Source organism: Triticum dicoccoides, chromosome 1B (genome assembly GCF_002162155.2).
Source record: "Triticum dicoccoides isolate Atlit2015 ecotype Zavitan chromosome 1B, WEW_v2.0, whole genome shotgun sequence".
Taxonomy (NCBI): Eukaryota; Viridiplantae; Streptophyta; class Magnoliopsida; order Poales; family Poaceae; genus Triticum; species Triticum dicoccoides.
The window spans coordinates 31,240,192-31,253,669 of NC_041381.1; positions in this window are offsets into that span (position 1 = coordinate 31,240,192).

The following is a 13,478-nucleotide window of genomic DNA, read 5'->3' on the forward strand; positions in this document are numbered from 1 at the left end:
TGAGATCCCGGACGTCACGAGGAGTTCCGGAATGGTCCGGTAAAGATTTATATATAGGAAGTCCAGTTTCAGCCACCGGGGGAGTTTTGGGGGTCACCGGTATTGTACTAGGACCACCGAAAGGGTCCCGGGGGTCCACCGGGTGGGGACACCTATCCCGGAGGGCCCCATGGGCTGAAGTGGCGTGGGAACCAGCCCCTGGTGGGCTGGTGCGCCCCACCCAAGGGCCCATGGCGCCTAGGGTTGGAAACCCTACGGGGCCGTTGCCCCCCGAGGGGGCATGCACCCCGCTGGTTGGAAACCCTAAGGGGCCCGTTGCCCCCCGAGGGACCACCGCCCCAGGGGCCGCCCCCCTCTAGATGGGATCTCCAAGGGGGCCCCCCTAGCCCCTATATGTAGTGGAGGGGAGGGAGGGCAGTCGCACCCTAAGCCCTGGCGCCTCCCTCTCCCTCCCGTGACACCTCTTCCTCCTCCAGTAGCGCTTGGCGAAGCCCTGCTGGAATCCTGCTGCTTCCACCACCACGCCGTTGTTCTGCTGGATCTCTATCAACTTCTCCTCCCCCCTTTCTGGATCAAGAAGGAGGAGACGTCTCTGCTTCGTACGTGTGTTGACCGCGGAGGTGCCGTCCGTTCGGCGCTAGGATCATCGGTGATTTGGATCACGACGAGTACGACTCCATCAACCCCGTTCTCTTGAACGCTTCCGCTCGCGATCTACAAGGGTATGTAGATGCACTCCTCTCTCTCTCGTTGCTAGATGACTCCATATATTGATCTTGGTGATGCATAGAAAATTCTAAATTTCTGCTATGATCCCCAACAGTGGCATCATGAGCTAGGTCTATGCGTAGTTTCTTTGCATGAGTAGAACACAAGTTGTTTTGGGCGTCAATTTTGTCAATTTACTTGCCGTTACTAGTCTTATCTTGATCCGGCGGCATCGTGGGATGAAGCGGCCCGGACCGACCTTACACGTACACTTACATGAGACAGGTTCCACCGACTGACATGCACTAGTTGCATAAGGTGGCTAGCGGGTGTTTGTCTCTCCTACTTTAGTCGGATCGGATTCGATGAAAATGGTCCTTATGAAGGGTAAATAGAAATTGGCATATCACGTTGTGTTTTTGGTGTAGGTAAGAAACGTTCTTGCTAAGAAACCTATAGCGGCCACGTAAAAATTTGCAACCACAATTAAAGGACGTCTAACTTGTTTTTGCAGCATATGCCGTGTGATGTGATATGGCCAAAAGGATGTGATGAATGATATATGTGATGTATGAGATTGATTATGTTCTTGTAATAGGAATCATGACTTGCATGTCGATGAGTATGACAACTGGCAAGAGCCATAGGAGTTGTCTTAATTTATTTATGACCTGCGTGTCAACATAAACGTCATGTAATTACTTTACTTTATTGCTAAACCGTTGGCCATAGTAGTAGAAGTAATAGTTGACGAGACAACTTCATGAAGACACGATGACAAGGATCATGATGATGGAGATCATGGTGTCAAGCCGGTGACGATGATGATCATGGCGCCCCGAAGATGGAGATCAAAAGGAGCAAAATGATATTGGCCATATCATGTCACTATTTGATTGCATGTGATGTTTATCATGTTTTTACATCTTATTTGGTTAGGACGGCTGTGGCATAAATAAGATGATCCCTCATTAAAATATCAAGAATTGTGTTCCCCCTAACTGTGCACCGTTGCTAAGGTCCGTTGTTCCGAAGCACCACGTGATGATCGGGTGTGATAGGTTCTAACGTTCGCATACAACGGGTGTAAGCCAGATTTACACACGCAATACACTTAGGTTGACTTGACGAGCCTAGCATGTACAGACATGGCCTCGGAACACGGAAGACCGAAAGGTTGAACATGAGTCGTATAGAAGATACGATCAACATGAAGATGTTCACCGATGATGACTAGTCCGTCTCACGTGATGATCGGACACGGCCTAGTTGACTCGGATCATGTATCACTTAGATGACTAGAGGGATGTCTATCTGAGTGGGAGTTCATTAAATAATTTGATTAGATGAACTTAATTATCATGAACATAGTCTAAAACTTTGCAATATGTCTTGTAGATCAAATGGCCCACGCTAATGTTGCCCTCAACTTCAACGCGTTCCTAAAGAAAACCAAGCTGAAAGACGATGGCAGCAACTACACGGACTGGGTCCGTAACCTGAGGATTCTCCTCATAGCTGCCAAGAAAGCATATGTCCTTGATGCACCACTAGGTGAAGCACCTGTTTTCCCAGAAACTCAAGACATTATGAACGCCTGGCAGTCGCGTAGTGATGATTACTCCCTGGTTCAGTGCGGCATGCTTTACAACTTAGAACCGGGGCTCCAAAAGCGTATTGAGCAGCACGAAGCATATGAGATGTCCCAAGAGCTGAAAATGGTTTTCCAAGCTCATGCCCGGGTCGAGAGATATGAAGTCTCCGACAAGTTCTACAGTTGTAAGATGGAGGAGAATAGTCCTGTCAGCGAGCACATACTCAACATGTCTGGGTTGCACAACCGCTTATCCCAGCTGGGAGTTAATCTCCCGGATGATGCGGTCGTTGACAGAATCCTTCAGTCGATCCCACCTAGCTACAAGAGCTTTGTGATGAACTTCAATATGCAGGGAATGGAAAAGACCATTCCTGAGGTATATTCAATGCTGAAATCAGCGGAGGTGGAGATCAAAAAGGAACATCAAGTGTTGATGGTGAATAAAACCACTAAGTTCAAGAAAGGCAAGGGTAAGAAGAACTTCAAGAAGGATGGCAAGGGAGTTGCCGCGCCCGGTAAGCCAGTTGCCGGGAAGAAGCCAAAGCATGGACCCAAGCCTGAGACTGAGTGCTTTTATTGCAAGGGAAACAGTCACTGGAAGCGGAACTGCCCCAAGTACTTAGCGGATAAGAAGGCCGGCAATACCAAAGTTATATGTGATATACATGTTATTGATGTGTACCTAACCAGCGCTCATAGTAGCTCCTGGGTATTTGATACCGGTGCGGTTGCTCATATTTGTAACTCAAAATAGGAGCTGCGGAATAAGCGGAGACTGGCGAAGGACGAGGTGACGATGCGCGTCGGGAATGGTTCGAAGGTCGATGTGATCGCCGTCGGCACACTACCTCTACATTTACCTACGGGATTAGTTTTAAACCTCAATAATTGTTATTTAGTACCAGCTTTGAGCATGAACATTGTATCTGGATCTCGTTTAATGCAAGATGGCTACTCATTTAAATCTGAGAATAATGGTTGTTCTGTTTATATGAGAGACATGTTTTATGGTCATGCCCCGCTGGTCAATGGTTTATTCTTATTGAATCTCGAACCTGATGTTACTGTTGGGGAACGTTGCAGAAAATAAAAAAATTCTACGCTTCCCCAAGATCAATCTATGGAGTCATCTAGCAACGAGATAGAGGAGTGCATCTACATACCGTTGTAGATCGCGCGGAAGCATTCAAGAGAACGGGGTTGAGGGAGTCGTACTCGTCGTGATCCAAATCACCGATGATCCTAGTGCCGAATGGACGGCACCTCCACGTTCAACACACGTACGATTGGGGAAGACGTCTCCTCCTTATTAATCCGGCAAGGGGAGGGAGAGGTTGATGGAGATCCAGCAGCATGACGGCGTGGTGGTGGAAGTAGCGGCGATCTCGGCAGGGCTTCGCCAAGCTCTACGAGAGGGAGAGGTGTTGCAGAGGGAGAGGGAGGCGCCAGGAGCTTGGGTGCGGCTGCCCTCCCTCCCCTCCACTATATATAGGGGCCAAGGGGGGCGTCGGCCCCTCTAGATCCCATCTAGATGGGGGGGGGGGCGGCGGCCAAGGGGGTGGCTTGCCCCCCAAGCCAAGTGGGGCGCCCCCACCCCTAGGGTTTCCAACCCTAGGCGCAGGGGGGGGCAAGGGGGGGGGCGCACCAGCCCACCAGGGGCTGGTTCCCCTCCCACTTCAGCCCATGGGGCCCTCCGGGATAGGTGGCCCCACCCGGTGGACCCCTGGGACCCTTCCGGTGGTCCCGGTACAATACCAGTGACCCCTGAAACTTTCCCGATGGCCGAAACCGGACTTCCTATATATAATTCCTCACCTCCGGACCATTCCGGAACTCCTCGTGACGTCCGGGATCTCATCCGGGACTCCGAACAACTTTCGGGTTACCGCATACTAGTATCTCTACAACCCTAGCGTCACCGAACGTTAAGTGTGTAGACCCTACGGGTTCGGGAGAAATGCAGACATGACCGAGACGACTCTCTGGCCAATAACCAACAGCGGGATCTGGATACCCATGTTGGCTCCCACATGTTCCACGATGTCAGGACCCCGACTCAATGCCACATCGATCTAGCATGTAACACCTCATATGACTTTGCGGCCTCACGCACGGTATTCCCACGGGTGTCGCCTCACCTTAGCCCGGGACCGTTTGCGCCTTTTGGCACACGTATATGACGGTGTCGCTAGCATCCATATGATAAGGAGCCCGGGCTGACATGGCTAGTCGTAAACCCAAAGTGGCACAGACTTACAGGGACAGGCATCCATGACCCAGCATCGAACGTGTCGGTCATCAACGAGTGAATCCAGGCTGTAGCACTGGGCTAGCAGGACTCCGGTGAACCGGGCTGTAGCGGGCACAGGACTCCGGTATTCATCGCGTGACATTTCCCCGAAGGGACAGACACAGGAACGAAGAAGGACACATGCCGGCCAGCCTAAGTGTTCCGGAGCAGTAGCAAGCTACCATGGCTCGGTGGAAACACTAGGAGACATTTCCCCGTAAGAGAGGCTACTAAAGATAAACAACTAGATGGTCAGATCCCACACATACCAAGCATTTCAATAGCATACACACAATATGCTCGATATGTGCAATACAACATGGCATCACAAAATGACTCTACGACTCAAGTATTTTATTCAATAGGCTCCGAGGAGCGAGATATTACAAACATGGGTCTCATGACCCAACATTCAGAGCATACAAAACAAAGCACAAGCAGAAGCTATCATGTCTGAGTACAGACATTTATAAATGAAAAAGGCTGAGAAGCCTGACTATCTATCAGATCCTGCCGAGGGCACAAGATCGTAGCTGAGGTAACAAGCTAAACGTCGAAGTCCACGCGGAACTACTAGTGAGACCGAAGTCTCTCTGCAAAAACATAAAATAGGCAAACGTGAGTACAAATGTACCCAGCAAGACTTACATCAGAACTATCTACATATGCATCATTATCAACAAAGGGGTGGTGGGGTTTAACTGCAGCAAGCCAGCTTTGACTCAGTGGCTATCCTGAACTACGACTGCAAGTAACTCTTTTGAGGTGGCGTACACGAGTCCACATATTCACCATATCAATACACCACTATGGATCCGCTCCCGTCTCCCTACGAGAACGCCATCCATAGCACTCACGCTTATCTTGCGTATTTTAGAGTATCCACTTTCACTTGTCTATGAACTGTACAAGGGGTCCACGTTTCCATATCCGAGGAATCCGGCTATTCGAATAGATAATGATAACCCTGCAGGGGTGTACTTCTTCACACACGCTTTCGCCACTTATCGCCCTGTACACGTCATGTACCTCGGCAACCTTCAAGCGGAAGCCGGGCGAGGGAGTCGGCCACGACCTGACTAACCGAACAAGTCTCTAGTCCAGGTTTATCGCCTATTCGGGTTCCATCCGCAAGGAGATCCGGCCGGGGTGTCGCTCACGGCCCCAAACGATGTGTGCAGGGTTCCCAAGCCCACCTCGACGGGTGGATCTATGCTTGGTACACCGTGCCACTGTGCCTAGTCTGTCCCAGGCCCACCTGTACCGGGTGCCACTTGGTAGACTACTAACACTACCTACAAACACCAGAAACTAGTTGCAACTCCTGGACAGAGATCATGTTGATTAATAAGTCGAGAGGGGTCGAGTTACCGGAACCCAATGTGTGGTAGTAACTGATCATGGATCACAAATACAGAACTTAGTTCCTGAGGACGGCTGCAATGAGACAACCCACCATGTACTCCTACATGGCCTCTCACCGCTGCCTTTACCAAATCGTGTTCACACACTTAGCTCACACACAGTAGGACATGTTCACACGCCTCTGATTCATCCCCGATGAATCAGACCTGACTCAACTCTAAGTAATAGCAGGCATGACAAACAAACATGAATGAGTAGGCACAACAGGGCTCAAACAACTCCTACTCATGCTAGTGGGTTTCATCTATTTACTGTGGAATGACAGGTTATGCAGAGGATAAAGGGGTTCAGCTACCGCAGCAAGTAACAGTTGAATCGTTGTTGTCCTAATGCAGTAAAAGAGAGCAGGAGCGAGAGAGTGGGATTGTATCGGACTGAACAAGGGGGTTTTGCTTGCCTGGCACTTCTGAAGATAACATTGAGTCTTCATCAGTGTCAACGATCACATCATCGGCATCACGTCTATCGAGAGGGGACAAATACCGGCAACACAGAAAGGAACACAATCAATGCAATGCACAATATGATGCATGCTATGACATGGCAATATGAATGTGTTTTGGGCTAATGCGACTAGCAACAGATTAAATGAAGTTGGTTTGAATATAAAATTCAAATTCCAACTCCATATGTGGTTATTTAAATGTCATTCACTTCATTTTCCCTAAACAGTAGTGATAAGTTGTTCTAACATGCATGAAAATGGTACAGATGGATTCCTTGAATTTTTCTGATAATTTTTCATATATAATTTATTTAATTTGGAGTTACGGTTAATTTTCTATGATTTATTGAAGTTTAGGGCATTTTCTGAAATTTCCTGAATATTTAGAATTAAAATAATTCCAGAAAATGAATTATGGCGTCAGCACCACGTCACTGTGACGTCAGCAGTCAACTGGGCTGGCTCGGGTCAAACCTGACGTGTGGGGGCCACACGTCAGTGACACAGTGCTGGCTGGAGTCACAGACATGTGGGGCCGGTCAAAGGCCACGTCTGCGAGGTCAACGCCGAAGCGTGGGGCCACTGCAATTAGATTAAACTTAATCTATTTTAGTTAGCCGGTTAGTTAGGCCGTGGGGCCCGGCTGTCAGTGGCTCTGGGGGGTTAGTTAGTGGGGTCATTAGCGCTAATGACGACGCCACGTCAGATACGCCGGCGATGAGTCGCCGGTGACCACAGAACACGGCGGGGCACGCCGGACTTGCGCTAGAGGCGTCAGTTTGGCGCGCTGAGGGCACCAGGGGATGGCCCTTGCTCCCGCGCATCCAGAGGACCGAGTGGGAGGTCGTGGGGTCGACGGAGCTCGTCGGAACGGAGCTCGCGGCGGCGCCGGAGTTCGGTGAGTGCGGGGCTGGCGCTGTGGTGCACGGGAGGGCGAGTTAGGATAGGCGTTAGACTCCTGGTGGCTTCCTGAGTGCGGTGACACGCTCCGAGACGAGCTCAAGCGGCTGTAGTGACGGCGGTGACGAGGTCAGCGGCGGCCGGAGTTCGGCCGCGGCGGAGCTATGGCCTAGAGCTCGCAAACGCGAGGGGAGAGAGAGGGGTTCTGCACGGAGGCTCACCGTGGAGCTATAGGGAGGGTTAGTGGGCTCGGGGGCGGCCGGAGTGCAGCGAATCGACGGCGACGACCTCCGGTGGCCGAGGAGGGGAACGGCGACGTGGGCGGCGATGCAAGGCGTCCGGGGCCTCGTGGCTTGGTGGAGAGGAAGAGGGGGTCGAGGCGGAGCCTCTGGGCTAGTCGGGGGAGCGAGGGAGGCCCGGTGGCCATGGCTACGGCGAGCGGCGCTCTCAGGTGCGTTCGGTGACGAGAGGGAGGGAGAACAGAGGAGGAGGAGGGGGTCCAGAGAGAGAGAGGCGGTCGAGGGGGGTCGAGGGCGTCTCCGTGGCGTCGCGAGGGAGTCGGGGAGGCTGCCACGGCGAAGCAGGAGGTGGCCGGCGTCGGCGCGCGTGCGTCCAGCACGCAGCTGCTTCGTGCGCTGGCACGGGAAGAAGACAGGAGAAGGGGGGCCAGGTGGGCTGGGCCGCTGGGTGAGCTGGGCCGGGTAAGTGGCGCCAGGTAGGTGGCCCAGGTGGCCTTCTCCCCTTTTATTTCTGTTCTGTTTCTCTTTTCTATTTCTGCAATTTGTTTTTGATTTGATTTAAAATATCAAATCATTTTATAAAATCCTGGAAATAATTATGGGTGCTTTCTGAATTATTTCAGTGACCCTTAACAATTTCCAACATTTATTTGAACATTTAAATTATTTATAGTATTTAAATGCCCAAAGTCAAATACAATATGGTTTATTCAAAAATCCAAAAATGTCTTGGAAAAATATCCATCATCTCTGGATATGGTTTTCACCCTTTTCCAGTAACCATGAACATTTTTGCAAACCAATTTGGGTTCTGTGAAATATTTTGAAGTTGAACCTATTTGCAATGCTTTGGTGCTAGGGCTTGGTCATCCCCATTTCAAATTTCATAAAATTTAAACATGTTGCATAGATGCTAAAACAAAAACAAACAAGGGCTGATCTGGGGCTGTGACACACGATGATCTCATCGAATGAACAACGATGTCGAGGATTCAAGTAATCCCGTATACAATTCCCTTTGTCAATCGGTACGTTACTTGCCCGAGATTCGATCGTCGGTATCCCAATACCTCGTTCAATCTCGTTACCAGCAAGTCACTTTACTCGTACCTTAATGCATGATCCCGTGACCAACCACTTAGTCACTTTGAGCTCATTATGATGATGCATTACCGAGTGGGCCCAGAGATACCTCTCCGTCATACGGAGTGACAAATCCCAGTCTCGATTCGTGTCAACCCAACAGACACTTTCAGAGATACCTGTAGTATACCTTTATAGTCACCCAGTCACGTTGTGACGTTTGGTACACCCAAAGCACTCCTACAGCATCCGGGAGTTACACGATCTCATGGTCTAAGGAAATGATACTTGACATTGAAAAAGCTCTAGCAAACGAACTACACGATCTTGTGCTATGCTTAGGATTGGGTCTTATCCATCACATCATTCTCCCAATGATGTGATCCCGTTATCAATGACATCCAATGTCCATGGTCAGGAAACCGTGACCATCTATTGATAAACGAGCTAGTTAACTAGAGGTTCACAAGGGACATGTTGTGGTCTATGTATTCACACATGTATTACGATTTCCGGATAACACAATTATAGCATGAATAAAAGACAATTATCATGAACGAGGAAATATAATAATAACCATTTTATTATTGCCTCTTGGGCATATTTCCAACAGTCTCCCACATGCACTAGAGTCAATAATCTAGTTACATTGTGATGAATCGAACACCCCATAGAGTTCTGGTGTTGATCATGTTTTGCTCGCGGAAGAGGTTTAGTCAACGGATCTGCGACATTCAGATCCATATGCACTTTGCAAATATCTATGTCTCCATCTTGAACATTTTCACGAATGGAGTTGAAGCGACGCTTGATGTGCCTGGTCTTCTTGTGAAACCTGGGCTCCTTGGCAAGGGCAATAGCTCCAGTGTTGTCACAGAGCAGTGTGATCGGACCCGACGCATTGGGTATGACTCCTAGGTCGGTGATGAACTCCTTCACCCAGATTGCTTCATGCGCTGCCTCCGAGGCTGCCATGTACTCCTCTTCACATGTAGATCCCGCCACGATTCTTTGCTTGCAACTGCACCGGCTTACTGCCCCACCATTCAAAATATACACGTATCCGGTTTGTGACTTAGAGTCATCCAGATATGTGTCGAAGCTAGCATCGACATAACCCTTTATGACGAGCTCTTCGTCACCTCCATATACGAGAAACATATCCTTAGTCCTTTTCAGGTACTTCAAGATATTCTTGACCGCTGTCCAGTGTTCCATGTCGGGATTACTTTGGTACCTTCCTACCAAACTTACGGCAAGGTTTACATCAGGTCTGGTACACAACATGGCATACACGATAGACCTTATGGCTGAGGCATAGGGGACGACACTCATCTTTTCTCGATCTTCTGTCGTGGTCGGACATTGAGCCGAGCTCAATTTCACACCTTGCAACACAGGCAAGAACCCCTTCTTGGACTGATCCATATTGAACTTCTTCAATATCTTATCAAGGTATGTGCTTTGTGAAAGACCTATGAGGCGTCTCGATCTATCTCTATAGATCTTGATGCCTAATATGTAAGCAACTTGTCCAAGGTCCTTCATTGAAAAACACTTATTCAAGTAGGCCTTAATGCTGTCCAAAAGTTCTATATCATTTCCCATCAAAATTATGTCATCCACATGTAATATGAGAAATGCTACAGAGCTCCCACTCACTTTCTTGTAAACGCAAGCTTCTCCATAAGTCTGCATAAACCCAAACGCTTTGATCATTTCATTAAAGCAAATGTTCCAACTCCGAGATGCTTGCACCATCCCATAGATGGAGCGCTGGAGCTTGCATACCTTGTTAGCATTCTTAGGATCGACAAAACCTTCCGGCTGCATCATATACAGTTCTTCCTTAAGATGTCCGTTAAGGAATGCCGTTTTGACGTCCATTTACCATATCTCATAATCATAGTATGCGGCAATTGCTAACATGATTCGGACGGACTTCAGCTTCACTACGGGAGAGAAAGTCTCATCATAGTCAACCCCTTGAACTTGTCGATAACCCTTAGCGACAAGTCGAGCTTTATAGATGGTAACATTACCATCCGCGTCCGTCTTCTTCTTAAAGATTCATTTGTTTTCTATCGCTCGTCGATCATCGGGCAAGTCTGTCAAAGTCCATACTTTGTTTTCATACATGGATCCTATCTCGGATTGCATGGCTTCAAGCCATTTGTTGGAATCTGGGCCCGCCATTGCTTCTTCATAGTTCGAGGGTTCACCGTTGCCTAACAACATGATTTCCAGGACAGGGTTGCCATACCACTCTGGTGTGGAACGTGTCCTCATGGACCTACGAAGTTCAGTAGTAACTTGATCCGAAGTACCTTGATCATCATCATTAGTTTCCTCTCTAGTCAATGCAGGCACCACAGGAACATCTTTCTGAGCTGCGCTACTTTCAAGAGGCAGTACTTCATCAAGTTCCACTTTCCTCCCACTTACTTCTATCGAGAGAAACTCTTTCTCCAGAAAGGACCCGTTCTTGGCAACAAAGATCTTGCCTTCGGATCTGAGGTAGAAGGTATACCCAATGGTTTCCTTAGGGTATCCTATGAAGACGCATTTTTCTAACTTGGGTTCGAGCTTTTCAGGTTGAAGTTTCTTGACATAAGCATCGCATCCCCAAACTTTTAGAAACGACAGCTTAGGTTTCTTCCCAAACCATAATTCATACGGTGTCATCTCAACGGATTTAGACGGTGCCCTATTTAAAGTGAATGTAGTTGTCTCTAGAGCGTATCCCCAAAATGATAGCGGTAAATCGGTGAGTGACATCATAGATCGCACCATATCCAATAGAGTGCGATTACGATGTTCGGACACACCGTTACGCTGAGGTGTTCCAGGAGGCGTGAGTTGTGAAACAATTCCACATTTCCTTAAGTGCATACCAAATTCGTGACTTAAATATTCTCCCCCACGATCTGATCGTAAGAACTTTATCTTTCGGTCACGTTGATTCTCTACCTCATTCTGAAATTCCTTGAACTTTTCAAAGGTCTCAGACTTGTGTTTCATCAAGTAGACATACCCATATCTACTCAAGTCGTCAGTGAGAGTGAGAACATAACGATATCCTCCGCGAGCCTCAACGCTCATTGAACCGCACACATCAGTATGTATGATTTCCAATAAGTTGGTTGCTCGCTCCATTGTTCCGGAGAACGGAGTCTTGGTCATTTTTCCCATGAGGCATGGTTCGCATGTGTCAAATGATTCATAATCGAGAGACTCTAAAAGTCCATCAGCATGGAGCTTCTTCATGCGCTTGACACCAATGTGACCAAGGCGGCAGTGCCACAAGTATGTGGGACTATCGTTATCAACTTTCATCTTTTGGTATTCACACTATGAATATGTGTAACATCACGTTCGAGATTCATTAAGAATAAACCATTGACCAGCGGGGCATGACCATAAAACATATCTCTCATATAAATAGAACAACCATTATTCTCGGATTTAAATGAGTAGCCATCTCGCATTAAACGAGATCCAGATACAATGTTCATGCTCAAAGCTGGCACTAAATAACAATTATTGAGGTTTAAAACTAATCTCGTAGGTAAATGTAGAGGTAGCGTGCCAACGGCGATCACATCGACCTTGGAACCATTCCCGACTCGCATCGTCACCTCGTCCTTCGCCAGTCTCCACTTATTCCGTAGCTCCTGCTTTGAGTTACAAATATGAGCAACCGCACCGGTATCAAATACCCAGGAGCTACTACGAGTACTGGTAAGGTACACATCAATTACATGTATATCACATATACCTTTGGTGTTGCCGGCCTTCTTGTCCGCTAAGTATTTGGGGCAGTTCCGCTTCCAGTGTCCCTTTCCCTTGCAATAAAAGCACTCAGTCTCAGGTTTGGGTCCATTCTTTGGCTTCTTCCCGGCAGCTGGCTTACCGGGCGCGGCAACTCCCTTGCCGTCCTTCTTGAAGTTCTTCTTTCCCTTGCCTTTCTTGAAACTAGTGGTTTTATTGACCATCAACACTTGATGCTCCTTTTTGATTTCCACCTCTGCTGATTTCAGCATTGAAAATACTTCAGGAATAGTTTTCACCATCCCCTGCATACTGTAGTTCATCACAAAGCTCTTGTAGCTAGGTGGGAGCGACTAAAGGATTCTGTCAATGACCGCCTCGTCCGGGAGGTTAATCTCCAGCTGGGACAAGCGGTTGTGCAACCCAGACATTTTGAGTATGTACTCAGTGACAGAACTATTTTCCTCCATCTTACAACTGTAGAACTTGTCGGAGACTTCATATCTCTCGACCCGGGCATGATCTTGGAAAACCATTTTCAGCTCTTCGAACATCTCATATGCTTCGCGTTGCTCAAAACGCTTTTGAAGCCCTGGTTCTAACACTACTGGAATCAGCTACTTTGCCATCTGCCAGATCTTTGCCGTCCGCTAGCGGACGGCAAAGAAGCTCTTTGCCATCAGCCACCGAAAAGCCGACGGCAAAGAAATGGCAGATGGCAAAGAAGCTCTTTGCCATGCGCCATTTCTTTGCCGTCCGCCAGCTGACGACAAAGAATCTTTGTCGTTCACCAGCTGATGGCAAAGAGGGAGGTGGCCCCCACCCACCCGCCCGTTTAAAAAAAACTTAACGCCCCACCTCTTTGCCGTCTGCTAGCGGATGGCAAAGAGAGAAAACGACGGACGGCAAAGAGCGGCGGAAAGCAAAGAGCGGAGGACGGCAAAGAGCCGAGTAACTAACAGACGCCACCCCCCCGCCCGTTACTCTCTCTTCTCTTCCTCTCTTCCTCTCTCCTCCCCG